General features: G+C 38.5%; 1 long non-coding RNA gene across 1 annotated transcript in view; it reads right to left on the minus strand.

The window, feature by feature from the left end:
• Positions 1 to 201: 201 nt before the first annotated feature.
• Positions 202 to 23,945, minus strand: part of LOC115509079 — a 29,059-nt gene continuing 5,315 nt past the window's right edge. Inside the window, exons 2-5 of the long non-coding RNA XR_004343305.1 lie at positions 13,788 to 13,835; positions 13,011 to 13,129; positions 3,525 to 3,593; positions 202 to 389 (exon numbers count right to left, since the gene is read on the minus strand). This is a non-coding gene — a long non-coding RNA (uncharacterized LOC115509079). The remainder of the gene's footprint in view (positions 390 to 3,524; positions 3,594 to 13,010; positions 13,130 to 13,787; positions 13,836 to 23,945) is intronic.

A 23,945-nucleotide genomic window follows, 5' to 3' on the forward strand; every position in this document is an offset into this window, starting at 1 on the left:
ACACTCCACAGTCTAAAGCTATGTGATGAAAAATCTTGCTTTATCTCTGAGCCAAGGCAGTATAGATTTTAAAAAAGAACACATTGAATTGTATACTGTATTTTTTTAAGTTTATTTATTTAGTTAGTTTTTAGTAATCTCTATGTCCAACGTGGGGTTCGAACTCACAACCCCAAGATTGAGAGTCACATGCTCTTCCAACTGAGCCAGCCAGGTTCCCCTTAGATTTTTTTTAAACAGCCAGAACATCTTGTTGTCACATGTTTGTGTTGAAAGGATTAGGGAGAATCCTAATTTCCTCCAGGTGTTATGGTATCTCTTCATCATAGCTGGTCGAAAAAGGACTGGAAAGATGATATCTCCCTCATTGTTAAAAGTGGTAGTCTTGCCTGACCAAAAGAACAAAGGACAGGGTAAGGGTAGGGCAGAAAGTCCTTACCTGACTGCTGGAAGATAACTACATTGTTCCAAACACAGAACTGATGCTTGTTGAGTGAATAAATGGTGACCTGTTCTTGAACATGTACAAAATGCCCCCAGAAGACTCCAAGAAATATTTGGGGTGGGAAGTCCTTTACAAGAAGCAGGTCTTCTGTGAACTGGTGACGTTTCCTCTGTGAGTGAAGGTGGGCTCATGTTTTTACAAAAACTTTGTGAGGCTGGGAAAGTTCAGGATGCTTCTGTTAATTAAAATGATCTAGATCCCCATGTTTCAACACTTGTTTAGCCATAGAATCTTGTTAAGCAGAAATTCTACATTTAGAACAGATAGAAGTGGAGCTTCTCTGGATGGAGAAACCTGGAACACACTCTCCTTGGATCCCTTCCTCCACAGAAGGATCCATAGAATGCAGTTTGAAAACAGAGGCAACAGATCAGTTCTGGGCTGATTATCTAAATCCTGTGAACAGGTTGAAGTGTATTTAATTTTTGCCCTTACTGTACCTCATAAAGTTAAAACTTTGATCCACTGATTTCCTAATCAAATTCTAGAAGGTTACTCAATTTGTTCTTGGCTTCATATAGAAAAGAAAAATACTACCAAACTTAAGCTCCACAGATTGAATACTATGACAAATGCTATAATATAGTCTGCCATTTGACATCAACTTTGCTTTGAGTCTTCCAATTTTCAAGGCAAATGTATGAGGGATCAAAGTTCTACTTGAGGGGGGAAAATATCACTGCTTAAGACCCCATCATTAAAATGTTATATGACAGTACATAAGACTTAGGGAATGCATTAGAGGTTGGAATGAGTTTCATTTGATCATTTTCTTTTCATGTTGTTCCTATCATTCAATTTATTGATAATTTCACTGATAGAGTTTCATTTGATAAAAAGTTTGGGTCTTCTAACAGAGCCCAAGATCATGGTGAGTACTTCTTTTTTCCTTTTTCTTCTTTCTTTCTTCATTTCTTTTTTTCTTTTGCAACAGTTTCATTGAAATAATAATTCACATGCCATATGATTCACCTATTTGAAGTATGCAATTCAATGGTTTTTAGTATGGTCACAGTTGTGCAACCATTACGACAGTCATCTTTAGAACATTTTACATCACTTTTAAAGGAAGCCCGTGGGGAGCCAGGATGGCTCAGTCAGTTAAGTGTCCAACCCTTGGTTTAAGGTCAGGTCATGATCTCACTGTTTGTGAGTTCAGGCCCTGCATCAGGCTCTGTGCTAACAGTGCAGAGCCTTCTTTGGATTCTCTCTCTCCCTCTCTCTTCCCTCCTCTGCTCTCTCTTTCTCTCTCTCTCAAAAATAAATAAAAATTTAAAAGGAAGCCCCATTATCTTTTCAGCTATCACCCTTTTATGCACTCTACCACCCTAAGTAGCCACTAATCTACTCTTCATCTCTAGAGGTTTGCCTATTCTGGCCATTTCATATACATGGAAACACATGATTTGTGGTCTTGTGACTGGCTTCTTAGCACAACGTTTTCAAGGCTCATTGATGATATAGCATGTAATCAGTACTTCATTCCTTCTTATGGCTGAATAATACTCCATTGTATGAAGAACCACATTTTGTTATCTATTCATCAGCTGATGGATATTTGGATTGTTTCTACATTTTTTTGACTATTATAGATAATGGTGTTATTAATATTGTATACAAGTTTTTCCATAGACATGTTTTCATTTCTCTTGGGTATATACATAGGAGTGAAATTGCTGAGTCAAATGCTAATTCTATATTTAACCATTTGAGGAACTGCTACCAGCAGTGTATGAGGATTGCAATTTCTCCATTTCCTCACCAACACTTGTTACCTGACTTTTTTATTATTACCATTCTAGTGAGTGTGATGTTGTACCTCATGGTTTTGGTTTGCATTTCCATAATGACCAATGATGTTAAGCATCTTCTCATGTCCTTATTGGCCATTTGTATATCTCCTTTGGAGAAATGTCTACTCAGATACTTTGCCCATTTTTAATTGGGTTATTCACTTTTTATTATTGCATCATAGGGGTCCTTTATATACTTTATTTTTTGAGAGAAAGAAAGAGAGAGCATGAAAGCAGTGGAGGGGCAGAGAGAGAGGGAGAGAGAGAATCCCAAGCAGGCTTGGCTCTGTCAGCATGGAGCCCGATGCAGGGCTTGATTCCAAGACCACGAGATCATGACTTGAGCTGAAATGAAGAGTTGGATGCTTAACCAACTGAGCCATACAGAATCCCCACGGGTACTTTCTATACTCTAGATGCATGACTCTTATTAGATATATGATTTTCAAATATTATCTCCCATTCTGTAGGTTGTCTTTAACCTTTTTGATAGTATCTTTTGGAAGTACATAAGTTTCTCATTTGGGTAACGTCCAACTTATCAATTTTTTCCTTATCTTGTTTATGTTTTTGATGTCATATGTAAGAATCCATTTCCCAGTCCAAGGTAACGAAGATTCATCCCTATGTTTTCTTGTATGAATTTTATAGATTTGGCTCTTACATTTAAGCCTTTGATTCATTTGGAGTTAATCTTTGTATATAATTATTTTTATTATCTCTTTCTTCTTTCACTTTTAGGTATCCAGAGGTGGAAGAATCAAAATCAAGACAACCTGACTGAATAACATGTAGAAATATTAATAAACTGGTTATTAGTGTATTGAAGAAGGGGAATATTGAGGCAATGGGGTTAGTTGGTTTTATGTTTGTATGACATATTGTGTGATCTACACATCCAAAGCTTTCTGGGTAAAATTGTGGTCAAACAATATTCAGAATTTCATCTCCACTTCCTTGCAAATGAACACTTCTTCCATTTTACTTATGAATATTCATACCTTGTTTCCATTCTTGCTATACAAGCTGTTTTGAACAGTGCTGCTTACATAACCCAGCTTTTGTTCCTCATTAAAAAAAAAATCTGCTTTCTCCACAGGCGTATACACACACACACACACACACACACACACACACACACACACACACAATGCTACCTCTTTCCAATATGCTCATGTGTTTGCTGGCACAGATGTCCCTATAATTCACCTCTTCTCGTCACTCACCTTTTAAGTCTTGTATACATCTGAAGTTTCTTACTTATTTTTGCAGGCGCATTTCAGCATGGGGCCAATCTGGATGATAAGAAGAAAACCCACAATGGTAAGGAAGGGCAAGATAACACACTAGAGTATTTAGTCATTCCTTTGTGTTTTAGTATAGAAATGTAAGATTTAGCCATGGAGTAAGTATAATGCATAATTATCACATTTGGGATGCTAAACACAGACACTGCATTCACTCTGTGCATAGAGTTAGATGTGGTTCATGGAAAATGCAGGTTTTGCATTTTTCCAACAAAATAAGTGAGTGGGGGTGGAAGGAGACTGGCATTCTGATGATTATTTCAGAATACTAATGCCTACAGAAGCCGTGGCAATGTTGGCTGGTCTCCACTGCATTATGTCGACAGAAAATTGAGGGTTTCCCATTCCTCATTAGATGTCTCTTATGGAAGCAGCCCAACAGGTACTTTCGATCAACCAACAAGGAATTCTTTTGCCCCTCTATGAAGAAAACATTGTCTGAGTGCTCAAGGAGAGCCAGGCCAGGAAAATTAAAATAATACTCATGAAGAGACTGGAGGACAATTAAGTATTAGATTATGTGATCCTGAATATAAGGGCCACAGAAGTACAATGAGGAGGGAGGTCAGTGAGCCTTGGTGGTGGGAGTGGTGGAGGTGTCATAAAGCTTTCATGGAGTATGTAGGTTGGGATTGGGTTGTGGAGAATGAAAACAATTTTTAACATTAAAGGAGGAGGGGAAGAAGGGCTATACCTTATGTGAGGGAGAAGGACAGAAACTAAGCCTGATGATGGACCAGGCACCAGAGCAGGCCTTGTTACAATCTCACTTAGAATGTTTAACAACTCGGGGCGCCTGGGTGGCGCAGTCGGTTAAGCGTCAGACTTCAGCCAGGTCATGATCTCGCGGTCCGTGAGTTCGAGCCCCGCGTCGGGCTCTGGGCTGATGGCTCAGAGCCTGGAGCCTGTTTCGGATTCTGTGTCTCCCTCTCTCTCTGCCCCTCCCCCGTTCATGCTCTGTCTCTCTCTGTCCCAAAAATAAATAAACGTTGAAAAAAAAAAAAAAAAAAAAAAAGAATGTTTAACAACTCTGAAAGGGGGTGTGATAAGTACCCCTTCAAGGAGTTTAATTACTTGGTCCTGGTCACACAGCTTCTAAATAGTAACGTAATGTTTGGATAAAAAGTTCTGAATTTCTTCCCCAGCAACGCACTTTATAGCTGCTGTCCTGCAGGCTCAGAGACTGGAGCTATGATCAATTCTCTCTGCTTCAGCTCTGGTTCCTTCCTACTGCTCTCTCTGACTTACCAGGCAACACAGAGACTGAAAACCTCTGTCAGATCAGTGGGTTCCCAACTTGTGGATCCTTAGAATCTTCTCAGGAGTTTAAAACAAGCAAGCAAGCAAACAAACAAATAGGATCTATTTCTAGACCCCACTCCAGACCTAATGAAACCAAACATCCAGAGATAAGTTGCTTAGATCATTTCCAATTGTCCTCCAGCACTCCATATATTACCATGGAAAAGTAGGCCAAGTGATAAATGTCTGTCAAATGCATAATACATTAGCTAAAGTCATTGTTTAATCTAGTGATTTGATGACTGTAAGTTTCTTGTTTGCCTTGTTTTGTTTCTTCAGTATTATGCCATGGTCATTCTTTTGGGGAAATATCTATTTCTGAGTGATGAACATGAGGACTGTGGGCTTTTCCCAGCCTGGAGTCCATCCATTTGGAGTGAACCCAAAGTGCATTTCACCAACGCTTACACAAAGGCAGATGTGGGACACCTGGGTGGCTCAGTCAGTTAAGCATCTGACTCTTGCTTTTGGCTAAGGTCATGATCTCATGGTTCATGAGATCGAGCCCTGTGTTGGCCTCTGCGATGACAGTGCAGGGCCTGCTTCGGATTCGCTCTCCCCCCTCTCTCTCTGCCCCACCTCTCAAAATAAATAAATAAACTTAATTTTTTTTTTTAATTTTTTTTTAATGTTTATTTATTTTTGAGACAGAGAGAGACAGAGCATGAACGGGGGAGGGTCAGAGAGAGGGAGACACAGAATCCGAAACAGGCTCTGAGCTGTCAGCACAGAGCCCGACGTGGGGCTCGAACTCATGGACTGCGAGATCATGACCTGAGCCGAAGTCGGCCGCTTAACCGACTGAGCCACCCAGGCGCCCCTAAACTTAATTTTTAAAAAAGGAAAGAAAGGCAGATGCATGTCTCCTGGCACTGTGGGAAGATCCACACACCAACTTGCTTTGCAATCCTGGCTCTCTTTTAATCCTAGTCTAACCCAGTTGTGTTAAAACCAGCCTTGACTATTTCTATTTTTCCAGACTAACACATCAATGTTTTGTATCCTCTTTACAATTGTCCTATGGACTAGAAAGGTGGTTGATAGACCCTTGCTGATTTTCCTAAATGCGCAAATCAACAGTGGTTGCTGACTTTTGTAGTAGGGTAGAAGACGGGAGATTGGCAAGTAAGCTTACTTGGTCTTTATTAATTCCATTTGTAATGTGATTTAATGTCCAGTTGTAGATGGGTTTTGGGTTGTATTATGTTCATCAGGTTGATTTAAACATTGCTTGATTTGGTTGCAAAGTGAAGTGCTTGATCAAGTGGTTCTGTGATTTTTCCATCACTTTTCTTTCCATATCCATCCATTTTACCACGCGACCAAGGCTTCCCACTGCATCATCCAGATCTCACAGAGACATGCGATTGGAGATATGCGACCACGTAATTAGAAATACGGGAGTTCTCCAAGTTTAAGAGTGCTTCAGTCATAGACATAATTATTAGTGTAATAAAAACAGGAAAAGTCTAAATGAGATTCACCTCCCTTTAGTATCCAGTGGATCTCAGATGATATTTCAGCTTTGGTTCATTTTCCCTTCTGCATTTATTATTCCATTATTATAAAATGTCACTTTGCCTATAAAATATTTTGCCTTGCTGTCAAGTTTTATTTGGTTCAGGTTTTAAGTCAGAAGCATTTGTGGCTAAACACTCCTGTCTGTGCCAAAGGAATTTTCCAAGCTACGATGTTTGTTAGTTTTGTAAATACACACATTGTTTCTAAGGTAGTTTGGGAACAACATTGGCTTAAAAAAACTACACACTAAAGCAAAAGACACACATTCGCAATATGACTCAGGTCTGATGGGAACATTCCTTATCATATAAACTGAACTTTAAAAAATTGCTTTTAGAATTGATTTAGGTGGAAGAAAAGAGGCAAATAATCTATGCCATTCATAGGACAGTAGTCACTAGGGAGAAGAGCAAACTGTTTGAAGCAAAAAGAAAAGAGTTCCTTAAAAGCTTTAACACACACGAGATGATTCAGTTTTGCCACATTAGCCTGGTCTGCTCCACTTTCCCACCCACCATTTCAATTTTAGTGACCTTTTCCTTATCATCAGGCTTTCAAAACCATCATCCAAATTTCCAGCTGCTTCTCCTGCCTGTAAAACACCAGCCAACCTGGTGGAAGCTCCCACCGTTGCCCTTTCCTCCTACTGCTTCTTCCTAAATAGAAACTCTTCATTAAATTAATTGTCTCCATCTAGTTTGATGGGCAACAGCCTGTTACCAGGGGCCTATCCCTTCCCTTAGTCTTTGAAAGGGGAATGAATCAAAGTACTGACTGTAGTGCCATGAGAAACAGTTTTTATTTTTAAAAAATCCAATAGGAACTCTGGTTAATTGACACATTCAGTATGTTTTAGTTTGTGCCCATAAGATTTATATGACCAGACAAATGTAATGTTCTACCTACAATCTACCAGATTGCTTTTACCATAAAATAAGCCTTCTTTATTGCTGATGTTTGCAGGGTGCGTCCCTTATGCAGTGCATAAGAAGAGACATGAATTATTTTAAGAAAGCCAATGATTCTCATATAAATCCAGTTTTCAAGTGTTTGTCAATAGACAAGATAGCTTACCATCACCTATAAGGACATGGGCACTTTTGACAAGAGCATAAATCAGTTAATAGATTTAACTTATTTTCAGAGAAGGGGATTTACTTTAATGAGGTTTTGCTTTTGCTAAATCTATCATGGATGGAATTCCTACCTTTATCACAACTCCGGATGAATTGCTTAGACCACCCTTTAGAATGTGTCACAATGGCCACTGTCAGCTTTCAGTCACGACAACAGAGGAGCACCAGTGATTTGTGGCGAGTACCACACTGATGTGTATGTACTCGTGGATTATCTCCATTTCAGACTCCATTGCTACCAACCGAGTTGCATTAGGTATTGTTCATTATGACTGAATAACTGTATTTTAAGTTGCATACAACCTTACTGTATGAATAAAGGCTAATAAAGAACCAATGAGGAAGGAAAATCCCAAACTAAGTGTACTAAAAATATTCTACATTTTTTTTGTTAATTTACAATAAAATTGAGGCCTTCCGATGAAGCATCAATCCACTTCTCACTGAAAAGCGAGGGTGCGGGCTTGGAAATCATCTCACTTGGTCATAACCAATGCTCAACAGTGAGATCTGACAGATCATTAGCAGGAAAAAGGGAAGAAGTGTGGTTCTAGCTGAAGGTTAGGGAAAGAGACTGAGAAGACTTTAATGTCATGCAAAAAATAAATCATGTGCAAAATAATGGGCCCATGTGTGATTGCTCCGTGAGCTTGCTTTTGCGCTTAGATTATCCCTCAATACGTTAGACTTCTGGACCAAAAGGAAAGGTGAAGGATAGGGGACAACAATATTTTCAGGTGATCCCAGCCAGGAGAAAATGCAATAACTGTACAGTTGAGTTCAAAAGCCAAGAGGCAGCAGACATCCCTGATTCAGCCACATAGACAGCCCTTTCATGGCAATTTGCAAAGGTGGGTTTTTGTACTGGGTCCAATTGTCTTGATAAATAGTGCAGCTGATAAAAGCCTCCTGGCAAGGATCTTGCAGTAACTGAATAGATCCCCAGGCTGGCTGCCATCCGGGAATATAGTCCCAGACACCCGCATGGCAGGGCCACTGGGCAGCTCACCCTGGTCAGGAGTACCTCCCTGCTCTCAGAGCCAGAGGCTGCATTCCCACTTTAAAGGAGTCTCATTTCCCCCATTTTCCAAGAACAATGGGTTTTCAGCCTTTAGTGTGCCTGGGAATCCACTGAGCTTGGCTCACTCCAATTCTCCCGTGCACAGAATGGACGGTGATTTAATGTGGATTTTCATTTCTGCCTCAACAGAATGGATTTCCTGCATGAATCACCTTTATTGTGGTTTTATCCTGGGCCACTTAGCCAAGTTATAAATGATCTTTAGAGGCATGAGATAAATCTTCTGCCCCTTTGATTCACCAATTCTATGAACCAAAAAAGCTTAGGCTTATTTAGCCATCTATTTTCAGAGACGCCAACAAGGCTTTTGGTAGGCTGACGGCAGAAGACGGATGGGCAGTTTTGGGGTTGTCTATGAAATGGCTCATGCGAGAATTCCTTGTATTCCCTGCCCTGTCATTTGTCTTCCCAAATTCCCTTAGCAGATCTTCTTCCACCTCCGAATTCATGTTGTGTGCAGGGCTCTATCTTTTCAAAGTTGCAACCTTGTTCCTAATACCACCTTGAACAGGTTCCTCTGAATACCAACTGGGGCATTTCTGGCTAGGATGGGCCAAAGTGGGTTCCACGAACTTCCAGGATCAGCCTCATTAACTAGGTGAAGCTATCAGGGTTCTATTTTCCCTTCCTCTCTCTCTACGCAAAGAAACAAACAAAAAGCAGAGATTGCGTTTCAGGCAGTTAGTTGCCTTCCGAACATATCTTCAATTTTTTTCTTTCACCCTCCGTCAGTCCTTCAAATCAATGTCTTATTTTGGGAATGTTCCTAGTAGCTCAAGGCGGTTCACAAAGAGTAGATTTCCTGGGTGAGCATGTGAGCAGTCCCCCTGATGACAGGGGCCCTGTAGGCTCTTGGAGCTCCGCTTGGGACTGGCCTTGCTCGCCCGAACGAGGCTGCTCTGCTCTTCTCTCCACTGCACGTTCCCTTCCCAGAAGCCAGCACTCGGGTAATCTGTCCTTGTCAGGATCTGGCACTGATGTATATAAGTAAACATCCAAAGGCAGCAGCCAGCTAAGGAGCATGGCTAAGTCCTCCCCGCTCATTGCAGACCTCTGTCTGGGACTCACCCTGTCACCTGGTGAGTTTGTCTTTTTGCAGGGGATAAGTGCCACTAGAGGCAGTTGGGAGTCTTCCTCAACAGGTTGACTTTCATTTCTAATGAAGCTTTTCAGAGACACCCTGGCCCTCGACTACATACCAGGAGGAGGACATGAGGTAGACCCTCTATGCAGGTTTATGGATATGCTCTGTTGGTCCTTCTATGATAATAATTTGTGCCCATTTCATACATCAGTGCCTCTTCAAAGTGATGGCCAATACCCCAAGAGGGACCTTAGCTGGATGAAAGTTATCAGCTGCAAAGCCCAGAAGTTCATTTCCCTGGCAAGATGGAAATTTGGCAATAGTTTAAAACTCTTTTTTTTGAAGTATAGGCACATGAGCAGTTACAAAAAAATAGTACAGAGTGGCCTGATGTTACCATTATTCAGCTCTCCCCCAGTGATACCATTTTTTATAATATAGTACATTAATACAATTAGGAAATTGGCAATATTTTCATGGCAAAGGAGAATAAGCATCAAAAAGCCTTAAATGTACACTTAGTATTTAGAGTTTTGGTCCAAATTTATTTCTTTACTTAAAGAATGGCTATAGGCGTGCCTGGATGGCTTAATTGGTGGAGTGTGCGACTCTTGATCTCGGGTTGTGAGTTTGAGCCCCATATTCAGTGTAGAGATCACTTAAAAAATAAAATCTTAAACAAAAAAAAAAAAATGGCTACAAATTAGTCACATGGGGACACTCCATGTGTCCCAAAAAATAAGGTGCCCATTAAAAGCCATTGCAGGCTATTTTGACCTCTACTCTCACACAGAAGAGATTCTATGCAAAAAGTGGTACACTATTCAGAAAGAGAGGCTTTCAAAAATAAGGGCCTCCAAACACTCTTAGTTACCTTTAAAAATAGGTGTTCTTGGCTAATTGGGTCACTCCTGGCATCTTTTTATGGGGTCCAATTCCTCAGATATCTTGACTACTATGTTGGCTGAATGAAGTTCAGGAATAATGGAAGAGCCAGCCTTTTTAATAATCGTGTACCTAGGATGGGTTGGCAGAATGTGGTTGATATTTATTTATTACATAGGAGGTAAGAGCTCAGCTCCTGAACTCAGACAGGACAGGCTTAAGTCTGTCTTAAACAGACTTTCTGATAAAAGTTGACTTTGAACAAGTTATTTGACTGCTCTAAGCCTCAGTATTCTTGAGCATAAAATGAGAATGACATAGTACCTGAGAAATCAGTGCCAATTGATTGGAAAATCTCGGGCATATAGTAGGTGCACAATAAATTTAGCTGTTGGTATGAACAATCACTTTTAATTAGGGTATTCTGGGTAATAATTTTTATTTCATTCAGTTACTTCAAAGTCAGTCCAGATAATTTGTGAAATATCTTTCAGTCTTATGGTATGAAAAGTAGCTGGAGGAGATTTACTGTTCCTCATATTTGGAGAGCCATTAGGATTTCCACTGAAGTTATTATTTTCAAATAGTAATAGCTTAATATCCCATCATGCATTATAAATCATTGCATAACTTCCAGATTAACTGTTTGTTGAAAAGGTATGTGCATAATAACATAGCCTAAAATTGGATCAAAACATAGTCACAAGATTTTCAAGTCTAAAGTTAATATAACCGAGGTCTATATAACCAACTTAAAGTTAATGCATCTAGACCCATATTTACCTGGACATTTATTTCTAAAGTAACAGATACCAGGTTGGCTGAGTGGCTCAGTTGGTTAAGCATCCGACTTCGGCTCAGGTCATGAACTTGTGGTTCGGGGTTCAAGTCCTGCATCAAGCTCTGTGCTGACAGCTCAGAGCCTGGGGCCTGCTTCAGATTCTATGTCTCCCTTTCTCTCCACCCCACCCCTGCTCATATTCTCTCTCTCTCTCTGTCTCTCTCAAAATAAATAAATATTAAAAAAAAAAGAAGGTAACAGATACCATTGGAAGTGCTTGTAACAATCAGTCAAACATTAAGGAACATTAATTGTTTTTGAAAAAATGTGTATTTGTTGTGAAAAGTAGATCTGTTACCATGGTTGCCTATGTCTTGTTTATAATTGTAGGTTTTCTGTTCCTGGGAGTTAAAGTAGTTTAGGAACCAATAGCAAATCTACCCTTTCAACATCAGCCCTACCTCAGTTGATAATTAGTTAATAAATCACTGAAAATTGCATGTAAATAATTTCAGACTTTAGATTTTAGAGTGAATGGAGAAGCATCCCCAAAATATGTTTACACTTCTTTTTAAACAGAATATTAGACTCCCATTTATGTTGGCATAAATTAGTAGCATGAAAAAAAAATCTCAAAATTTTTCTGAAGAATTATCAGCAAACAGTGTTGGGAAAATGAAAGGAGCCTTGATTGTTATGAGGTTTTGTTGCCAGATAATGTGATGCTTTGTAAACAAAGACTGCTCTACAGTGATCTAGCACAAAAGGCAGACCTCTTGGATTGGAAATATGTCCTTTTAGGGTTTATATTTCAAAAACTGACACCTCATAAGTAACTCCAGTCTTTTGGCTTCTTATACTGAGAACCAACCCAAGCGAATTCAGTGCCAGAAAAGGGCACTGATGCCCAGGACCAAAACTCAATCCTCTGTATCAAATGATCATTAGCAATGTGTATCTATGCTTTCTTGGTTTTCCTCTTTTGGGGAGATGGAGCAGACAAAGTTGCTGTCTTGAAATTTTTGTGAACTGTGTTTTCAGAGTAACAGAAATGTTAGAAAAGATCTGTTTCCACTTGGATTCTAACAGTGTGGTCTCAGACAAATAGACGAAACCTGAGGCAATTAGCAAGACTTTCTAGGTAAGCAACCTAGAAAGATTGGTTGATCAACACAAGAAAAGGATAGAGTTTTTAAAGAAAATGTAAGTTAATATCAGATATCTGGATATGGAACTACTTTCGAACATAAAATTAGTGATGGAATGAATCACAAAAAAAAATAATATATTTGATTGCTTAAAAATGAACTGTCACAAGGTCAAATATCCTAATACAATTATATGCCAAACAGGAGCAATTTTAGCCACCAATAGGCACAGGAAAAACAGAATATTTTTAATATTTAACAAGTTTATATTGTAAAAAGAGAAGAGTCACTAAGTAGCAAATGATAGAAAGAGACAATTTACACTAGAAGAAATAGAACTGGCTAATAATTATAATAAGAAAGCACCTAAAATTGCTAATATGAAAATAATGAAATTTAGAAACAAGATACGGTCTTTTCCTTCATGAAATTAGCAAAGAATCAAAATACTAGGTATATAGTGTTACCTTTCAATGTTGTTCCCTCAGTATGGTGAAGGCCAGGGTTCTGGAGGTGAATCGTCTGGATCCCAAATCCAGTTGTACGACATTGGAAAAGTTATGCAACTTCTTTGTCAGTCTCTCATCTGTAAATAGGTATGAGAGGATACCTACTTCATATTGGTATGGTTACAGTTAATGATATGACACACATAGAGCATTTCGCACTGTGTCTGGTACATAAGACATCAAAAACAAATGGTAGCTGCTATCAGCTACTGTTACAGTCTCATTCACTGCTGGTAGAAGTTTAATCTATAAATTGCAATAAAAGCAGAAGGCAATATGGCAATACTTAATCAAAAGCGTTAAAAATAGTCAAGTCTATTTTTAGGAAACCATTCTAAGAAAGTAATCTGTTGTGCACAAACATTATGTGCACATGATATGCACAAACACTATCTTCAGATGGTCATAAAGATAAAATGTTCCGAATGATCTAAATGGTCGATAATGGAGAAATGAATTTAACTTGATTACACGGCATCATTCTATGGTGGAGCACAACATGACTATGAAAATTATGCTTTTTGAGGAAGTTTTAATGACTGGCATACACTTATGAAATAACATGAAAGAAGCAGAATATGAAATTATATTTACAACACACCTCAATTATGTGAACATAGATATAAATGAAAGACATAAATACAGAAAACTATGAAGGAAACAACATTTTAGTGGCTATTGTTTCTGGGCAATGAGATTATGGGTATTTTTAAAAATATGCTTTTCTGTGCTTACTTTTTCTATAGTGCAGCTGTGTCACTTTTTCCGCAATTAAGACGAAACCTGAATTCAGAAAAGAAGATTTGAGATGGCATAGTGGGACATGTCATTTGTTCCTCATAAAATTTAAAATGTTTTCAAAGCTCTCAGAGGAGAAACAAGAGGAAATAAATCTGTAAGAGACACAAACATAAACGCATTTATGTTTTGATCTTGACTGATGCTTATATGGGCTAAACTTAATCTCCACCCACCGTCGAGTTTCTGTTTGCAACTACAGTCAATCAGTTGATTCACAATGTTTGTTTCGGGCCTTCTCTATGCCAGGCACTGGGCCCCGCAAGGGAGACCATGTTGAGCAAAGCAAGACCTGTCTTTACCCTCACTGAGGGGTCAGGGGAAGATATAGCAATTCCAGATCAAAGGCTCAACAAAGACATTCAGGCCCTCATGTATTTAGAGATTTGTAAATTTGTTAGACCTGTTCTTTAGTTAAAAAAATATATAAAGTGCTTTCCCTCCTCCCCCCCCCCCCATTATAAGGAATGTTTTCTAAAACCAAAAAGAAAAACAAGATGTCCAAAGTGTCTGAGATGCTGGCCTTGTAGATGTGGCTGGAGGAAAAGGTAGCCTGGGTCTCAGGGAGGGAGTTGACGTGTGAGGACACAGGGTTGCTCGCTGTGCTCCAGGTCACAGAGAATGCCATTGTTTGTTCTTGGAAACTGTTGCTTTTGTTCACCAACTCCCCCACCCTGCCCCAAAGGGAGCACATGAGCGATCGCAGTCCTGGCTTACTGTTCCTTTGTAAAGCACCCTCATTCCTTCTTGTCAGCATTTCTACCATTTAGTGACCTTGATAAAGATAATCAAGCAAGCAATAAAAATGGCTCAGAAGAAAGCAGGTTCATATGAAGTTGTTTCCCAGGGTGGAAGAATGAGCTCCTTTTTCACTCTGCCCCATAGTAAATACACACTCACGTATCTGCATTTATATTTGTACATGTGCACATACACATATATGCACATATAACAATGCAGACAGGCTTTTTAGAAATCAAAAGGCTGAAGCATATGGAGACATTTTTGTTAAGAGAGAAAATGCACTATGCTATTAGTACATGAAAAATAAAACAAGATTTATATACCTTGAGGGGGCCACAAAGCTTTCCTACAAATGTTATGATTATAATCCCAAGTAAAAACAGATTAGAAAGATTTGTTCGAAATAATAGTTCAGGTAACCACCATTCAACCACCTGCAGCTTCACCTTTTGGGAAAATAATCAAGAATGAGAAAATTCGAAAGTATAGCCAGGGTAGACACTTGACTAATGCAGCCTCCCCTTCCCCCACTAGGCCCCCACTCTTCTCACTCGGTACACGTTTCTGACAAACTACATTTAGCTATCAGCCTTCCAAGACCTCTGCAGATTAGACACAGGAGTCCTCCCAACTGCCTTGGTGTATTGATGGCAACATGAAATAACAATTAAAAGTAAGGGGGAAAAAATAAGAGAACCATAAAATGTATGTGCAAAGATTCAAGGAACACAGTTGCCTGGTTTCATATACCGTAGAGAAATAGTCCTCAGCGAGCCCTGAAGAAATGGCTCCTTAAGTATGCTGTACAGGACACATTTTAACATGCATTGTGCTAAATGTTTCTTTTTTCAGTTTTTTAAAAGTAAACTCTATGCCTAACATGGGGATCCAACTCCAAGATCAAGAGTCGCATGCTATACCAACCAAGCCAGCCAGGCGCCCTACGGATTGTGCTCAGTCTTAAAGAAATGGTTACATTTTATTCTGTATACTCAGTTGAAGTTAGACTAGTGGGAAATTCATCTTAGTATATTGTCCATTTAAAAATATCTTAAAACAAATGAGTTTAAGGGAGCAAGCTTTGACTCAACCAAAACAAACAAACAAACAAAATCTCACTTAAAATAAAAAACAGAGAACTCATTTCCGGAGTTCATACACACATGAACACCCATACACATATATTCCTATACAATAATTAGCTGCACTTCAGTAAAATGCTTTCTTTTGTGATTCAAGCTAGAGAAAAAAACAAAACAAAACACTGCTTTGGTTTAGAAAAAAAGATTTTTGAAAACATCCGCAGGGAAAAAGCAATACATTTCTTTAAACTCAGGATATCAATGTAATTACTTCAAAAGGCAGATCAATGTGGCTCGACTTTTGAATATCTAATATAACTACCACCCATTCCTCTCAGAAGAGATTCATTTTCATTGCATTCTATAAAATACATTTCTTTTCCCCATTCTACAAAGCTCAAACTGCTTTCCAAATATTCTATTACACATAGGGCTGAATCTGCCACTCTGATTTTTTCCTTGCAGTGATGGTAACATAGGAAAAATTCCTCTGGAGATTTTATAGTGAAGCCTATAACCCTTGATCTTCAAGATACAAGCTATAGGAAGCTGAAAAAAAAGTTTCTGAACATCAAACACTTGTCAACTGGGGTTTCTTACCCCTGGACAGATTTAGAGCAATCTAAATCTATTTCTCAGAGTTTTGCATAAAGACCAACTCGAGTGTATCTTAGGAGAACAGACTCAGGCTCCTACTTCATCCCTGCTGTTCTGATGCTGTAATTGTAAAGTGTGGCGGTGTGGATTCTAGGAAAGTGGATTTTCACTGGTACTCCTCGTGGTTGGTGACTTAATCTTTAAGAAGCCCTGTTATCCCCAAAGCTATTTGAACAGGCTTTCCGTTCCTCTTTTACTGGTTCTTCATCTGTTCTCTTTATCAAACACACTGGGATTTTAACACAAGATACATATCTGTTTTCAAGTTTAAAATGATACTCTCCTTTAGTTTTGACCTTGCTAAACCAAAGGTATTCATCCATTTGATAGCTTTGTTGGTCTTGACTACACCACCTAGTGTGAAGAGAGGTAATTGCAGGTTCTTTTGAAAACCCAAAATGATTTGAATGCTTGTTTGTATGACTCTAGATAGAGATTTAGCAACCAGAATTTTCCAGCCAATATTTCAATGAGATATGGCCTCCCTATAATTTCTCTAAGGTAGCATTAAATCTTAAGCATTTAGCAGCTATATATGGAATCAAATATTTAAAATTATTCATTATTGGGGCGCCTGGGTGGCGCAGTCGGTTAAGCGTCCGACTTCAGCCAGGTCACGATCTCGCGGTCCGTGAGTTGGAGCCCCGCGTCAGGCTCTGGGCTGATGGCTCAGAGCCTGGAGCCTGTTTCCGATTCTGTGTCTCCCTCTCTCTCTGCCCCTCCCCCGTTCATGCTCTGTCTCTCTCTGTCCCAAACATAAATAAAAACGTTGAAAAATAAATAAATAAATAAATAAATAAATAAATAAATAAATAAATAAAATTATTCATTATTGCTGGAACAAATATTTTGTTTAGGGTGAAATTTCGTAAATACTTAGACTGGTATTCCATCATTTTGTATATGATACATGTATATTTATGGTACATTGGCACCTTTGTATAGTCTGCATTTTCAACACATGTATAATTTTGAGTATTTCAGATTCAGGGCAGAGTGTCAGTTAACCTTCTGAATTATTACCAAAGTTGACATTTGAGTCTCTGCATTTGAGATAAGATTGGTGGTCAAAAAAACTATTTGCTTTGCACTTGGTCAGCATTATAATTCCCAGCTTTCATGTTGTTCCTTCTCCTTGGTGACAATTTGTTGGGTAATATGGCACACTCTGGTTTTTAAGAACAAGCTGCCTTTAAAAGGGATAAAGGAAAATTACTGCTTTAAAAAGCTTACTTGACAAATGACACCAGGCAGAAAGCTTAATTTTGTGCTGAATATGAAGCCACTAACATAAATGGATAGTATACCATTTCCTGTACTAAGATTTCATGAATAAAATAGGAGAAGCTAAGTTCTGTCCTCATTCCACCCAAAACTGTAAATCAGAAGTGCATTTTTGTACATATTCCCCAAACTATGCCTTAATTTAAAAAAATAGATAGAAAAATATGATAAATGTGATGTTATAAACAAATATATATCATACACATGATATTAGAAATAAAATTGAAACTATAAAGAAAGAAGAACCCCCCCCCTCCTTTCTTCCTTCCTATTTGTGAGGCAAAATCATATCTCAGGTTGTCTCAATTAATTGCTGCCCAGAGCCTGACTGTGGTCACAGGTGGATGCATTGCAAAATAGTTAGCAATCCATTTACACATGCCTCAAAAGGGGAAAATGTTATTCACTGAATTAAAAGGACTGCCTATGAAAGCAGAGCAGAATCCTTAGTAGTGGAAAGGGTGAGGTGAACAGCCATGCAACAGAATGTACTTGCAATGTGTCTGTTGCTTCTGGCTGTGCTATAGTAAGAGCATAGCCCACTCCAACAAAAATTGTCTCTCTATGCCATGACATCTGCATCTGTGCTGTCTGCCACCTTAGCAAAAGGACTGGTTAGAATAAGTCACTCTGCATCTTTCAAAATGTGTGTCTACAGAACTCTACTTACTCCGAGGGTTTAAAAGTATACTTAACAAAATGGCATCATGGTCAAATAACTCTTGGAACCATTGTATTCAACAATGATTCTTCAATTCTTAGTGTAGGATATTTCAGAATATCTAATTTCACGTATCTTTCTTTTCATTGAGTAGCTCATGAAACAAGTATTTCTAGGAATTTGCTTTAGGAAATGTTGGCTTCATAGGTTATTCTAACTCAGAAGTATGCACATATATGTTGTATATGCGTATATTAAACACAAATTCAGAAAAAAATTGGGCCATTGTTCTTTGTGCTCTGTAATTTACCACATAGTTTACTGTTAATTTGGTAATAGTGCTTTAAAAAATATTTTAGGGGCGCCTGGGTTGCCCCATTTTAGGTGGCTCAGTTGGTCAAAGTCATCCGACTTTGGCTCAGGTCGTGATCTCACGGTTCGTGGGTTTGAGCCCCACATCGGGCTGTGCTGACAGCTCTCAGAGCCTGGAGCCTGCTTTAGACTGTCTCCCTCTCTCTGCTCTTCCCCTGCTTGCGCTCTGTCTCTCTGTCAAAAATAAACATTACAAAAACTTTAAAAAATTGTAAACTATCCATTGTAAAACCGAAATAATCATTCCATGGTGAAATCTAGAGTTTGGAATTGCTACACAGAATATGGGCTTTGTCCTTAAGACAAAGCTTGGTGGGAACAGAAGCAGACATGGAAGAGATAGCTTCAGTATAATGCAAAGATGTGTTTGAGTTACTGCTACAGAATGCTCTGGGAGACCATAAAAATAGAAATTGCTCATTTGTTGGGCATATTTCCTTTGATGGAAAATAGGTCTTGGAGGAGACAATGCTTGAGCTGAATACTGAAGAATAAATAGGGATAAGTGTTTCAAAGAACTGGAATGAAGTGGGGTCTGTGCTCCAGGCAAAGGGATAGCTCCAGGCATAGAAGAGCTTATCCTATAACATGTGGGAAGTTCTGTTTTATGACGAAGGGAAAGGCAAAGATGAAACTGTAGGTAGGAAGGCGCCAGGTCATGGAAGGAGTCTGGACACAGTGGTTCTCAAACATGTTGATACATCAGAACCAACCGATCAGTATACATACATCAGAATATTTACTGAAAATATTGTCACCACCACCACCTCGTCCACTCTGTTACTACCACTGCTATACTCTTCCATTTTCTAAGCATTGAAGCATTTCATTTACACAATACTATGCAATTCTTAATACAACCCTATATGAGGAAATATTTTTATCTCCATTTTTTCACTTACAGATAAATGAAGATCAGAATGATTAAGGAATCTGCCCAAGGTGATGGCAGCACACAAGATTTGAACTCAAGTATTCTAGTATCCTAGCGGAGATGACAGAGTATTCAAAATTACTTTTTTTTTTTTTTTTGGTTCTTGCAGTAACGTCATTTCAGAAATTAGTGATTTCTTTGAGTATTCAAGACACTTCCTTTCTCTTACCTGATTTTTTTGTAAGCTACCTCCACCCTTTTTATATTTACTCATCCTCCAATAAATAGTGACTTGGTGGTTGTTGACACAGTGACTGTGGAATGCCCATGACCCTATTCTGCATCTATATAGTTCCCACATTTCCTATAGTTTTAAGGCAGACTTTTTAGGCTTTAGTGAGCTTTCATTTAGAGCACTTCTACAGGTTTCCTGATTTCCTGATACTCTGAGCAAATGAAGAAAGCTAAAAACCTATAATCCCTAGGATGTTCTGTTTCCCATGTCCCCTGCAGTTTCTCTCGCACTTCAGTAAGTGGACAAGCCCCGAATGCAATGCGCTCTAGTTGCCCTGGGGGTCACAGTTTCTGACTACATGGAGAAAGGAGAGATACTCTGGGGAATGGCTAACCAGTATCCTGATTGCCTTAAAAACCTCTACCCAGACATTTAGCATTAGAAAAGCGGCTGCATGGCAAAGAGTCTGAATCAGGAGGATGAAATTAGGAAAGGATGAAGGATATCTGTCGATATTTTAGAATGAAAGCCTCCATTATTTTCAGAGGTAACGCACCAACTAGTCACTTGCTTTTGTCTATCATTTGACTTTGGAGTTAGAGAAATTTCTCCAGGATTCTGGCAATAGTCCTTTAAAAAATTGCATTATGACTATCATTAAAAAAGAAAAGCTTTCTATGTATTTTTGTGGAAAATAGGAGAAGCTGTGTCAGGCTGTTAACCAGATATGAGTTTTAACCAATTCTTTTGAAAATTCATAACAAATAATGAAATCTTGGAGCTATTTATCTCCACAGAAATGAGGACAGCTATTTATTTGATAATTTCCACATGAAAAGCTTAATTTTTAGAAGCATATTATGAGTGCACAGAGTACTTTATTCCAATGTTTATATTCACTTGGACCTTGTAGGACAATTTTAAAGTTACTATTAATAGCTACATTTGATGGATTGAACAACTGTTTTTTCCAGGTAAGGCTGTAAGTTTCGGGAAAATTCTTTATAATAGTTTGTGAGTGGGTGGAGGGTTTATATTAGGAAATATTGGTTAAATTAGCAGATAAACTCCATGTCTAAATCAACACTGCTGGATCAAAAATGAACCCATTGTCATCCAGTTTCTATCCATAACTATGTCAGAGACTCTAGGAGATGAAGAGGGTGGCATTTCTGGTTTGAGCTGGAAAAATAACCAGGATAAAGTATCCAATGCAATGTTCTTTAATAACAATCTCATTTTTCAAGGTCATCGTGTTCAGGGTCATCTTTAAGCTATTGTTTTATTTCTGTAAGGTCTCTAGCTCTTCCTTAACTCCAGTTTTAAAAAAAACAAGTTTGTCTTTAAAACGACAGCATTGACGTAAGCTGTAGCCACTGGAGTGCCTAAGGGTGAATATCAGCTTGCCATTCCCTGGAGGTGAATACATACATATATTTTAAGTTTTCAGGTTTAATCATCATGCCTCTTCCCTTATTCATTACATGAATAAAATGTCACCTTATTTATAAGATCATATATATTAAAGTATTTTAATCTAACACAAATGAGTCTTTATTAATGAAATGATCTTTCAACCTACATAGATCTTATCCAGTTCTTTTTAAGAAATGTGCAAATTAGACATTATTATTATCCTTACTTTATATGTGAGGAAATTGGGGACCAGCATATCCCAGTCCATTGGATGGTGGAACACAGGAGGTAAATCCTATTCCTGTGATGTGACCAGAGGTCCTTGGGATGATAGTCCAGGGCTCTTTCTACCATTGCAATGATCTCTGAATATAGACTGTGTTAGAATTTTTCTCTTCTGAACTGAAAAGCTTCCTCTGTCATAGATTATACAGTAACAGCCTAGAAAATATCACTTTATTTAAAAAGTTTATAAAATCTGCCTAACAATATTACAGCAAGTTTGTTTAATATATAAGAGGGGAAAGTGGGGTTTTTTTTTGTTGTTGTTAAGTTTATTTTGAGATAGAGTGAGCGCACATGGGAGAGGCAGAGAGAGAGACAGAGACAGAGAGAGAGAGAGAGAGAGAGAGAGAGAGAGAGAATACCAAGCAGGCTCCACACAGAGCCCAAAGCAGGTCTGGAACTCACAAGCCATGAGATCATGACCTGAGCCAAAACCAAGAGTCAGATGTTTAACTGACTGAGCCACCCAGGCACCCTGGTGGAAAAGTGCTTTAATGCCAATGTGGAGGCCCATTTAGGCCCCCCGGAATTAATATAAAGATTATTTTAAAGCAAAGACATTTGGGATTTAATAGGTGCAGCAAAAAGCCTTCCTTTACAGAAACTTCTGGGAGTGGGCTGCCACGAGTCCCATCTTCAGGGGATTTTTATGTCTGAGAAGAAAAAAAGCTAAGACGAAGTCTGACCTGAATAAACATTATCACAGACTTTCTTATTTCTTCTCCTAGAAATCCATTTGTTCCTCTCATAGAAGCCTTTTCTTCTCCTTCCCCCTGTTAAGTTAGGTATATAAACTCCCATTTTTATATACCTATAAGATATATATATAGGTATATAGGTATATATGTATTTCAGAAAGCCACTTCTTTTTTATATATAAGTTTTGGTTGTTCCCCTGATAACCTATAAGTTTACATTTAATTTGCAGGCCTCTAAAACATGAACCTAAGAGGGTAGAGTAAAAATGTTGCCTCTCCTACACCACTACCCCAAATCAGATATTTTTAATTTTTTACTGTAATAAAAACATGTAACATAAATTAGATTATCTTTTTATATATTTGAATCCAGGCTCTTTTATTGACATATTTTGTAGTAATTGCAACAAATCTATACCTTTTTCATAATCATTTTATTAGGTACAGTTTATTGGGTACTATCCAGTGCCATAAGTGGAATAAGTTATTTCATGTTTAGCCCATTCAATTTTCTCGTATGTTTAAGGTAGATGTCAGTATTTTGTATACTGCTACTGAGAAATTTGAAAATCGGAATGATTAACCAGCTTGGCAAATTTAATACACCTAATTAGCAGTGAGGATGGGTGCCTTGCTTTTCTTTTATCAATTTAATGACAATACATGTTTCAGTCAAGGGGTCCTTCTATAGTACATCTAACAACATTTGTTGGACCATTAGTTCCCTTCCAGGCTTCAATAAATAACAGAATTAGGAAGTGTTTTGAATGTTGCTTTTCCCACTATTTGGTTGCTTCTTTAGGATAGATTCTCAGAATGTAGTTCTTACAGTCAAACATTATGGATAATTTTGTGGCTCATGATACATATTACCAAATTACTTTGCAAAACCATTTTTTTTAAGTCTGTACTGTAGTCACTCTTGAATCTAAGTTATGCTTTGCTTTTGTCCCACCTTTCTCTGGAAGTCCTTTTTGAGTGTTACAGCTATGAAACAAATTGTAAGTATCCAGGGAGAGGTTTTAAAAACCACTTCACAGATAGCTCCCTAATGGCATGGGACCAATGAAATATAGGCTACACCGTTGGCCCTCAGGAAGGTAATCATGAACCAGTGGTGCATTTAAAAACAGATAGGATGCCCAAATGCATAGGCTAAGATAATGTAATTCTCCCATCTGAACCCTCCCCGGTTGGATTCATGCTTTGGCTTTATAAACCAAAAAGGCAAAAATTTGAAAATGATTCCATCAAGGAATCAGAAAGTAAAGCCCATGAATCAAGATCTGAAGAGGTGAAAGGATTCAGTTGGAAAGAATCCCTGCCACCTTCAGGGCAGATGAGAAAGACCAGCTCCCCCAAATGTAGGATATGGTAAAAAAGGGCACAAGTTTTGAGTCCAAGCAACCTGTCTGTGAGGCTCAACTCTTTCACCTACTTGCTGTGTGACCATGGGCAAATACTGATCTTCTTGGGTCTCAGTTTCCTCATCTATAACACGGGGATAATAGCCTTTTCAAAGAATTGCTGGAGGGAATGAGATAATACAGTAACATAATCCACATAAGAAAGATACCAAATGCAGCACGGCTGCTTCTCTGCCTGGAGGGGGTGGGGGAGTGGTGGAGGAGAATGGGACTCAGGAGAGGAAAAAAGGGAGCTTCCAATTTTAACCGGAATATTTTGTATCTTTTATACAAAGGTACAAAGATCTGGAGCAAGTAGGACGAAATATTGACGCTTGTTAATCTGGAGGCAGTGCTTGTTAAATTATTTGCTGCATTTTT

The sequence above is a fragment of the Lynx canadensis genome, chromosome A2, assembly GCF_007474595.2.
Source record: "Lynx canadensis isolate LIC74 chromosome A2, mLynCan4.pri.v2, whole genome shotgun sequence".
NCBI classification, from domain to species: Eukaryota; Metazoa; Chordata; class Mammalia; order Carnivora; family Felidae; genus Lynx; species Lynx canadensis.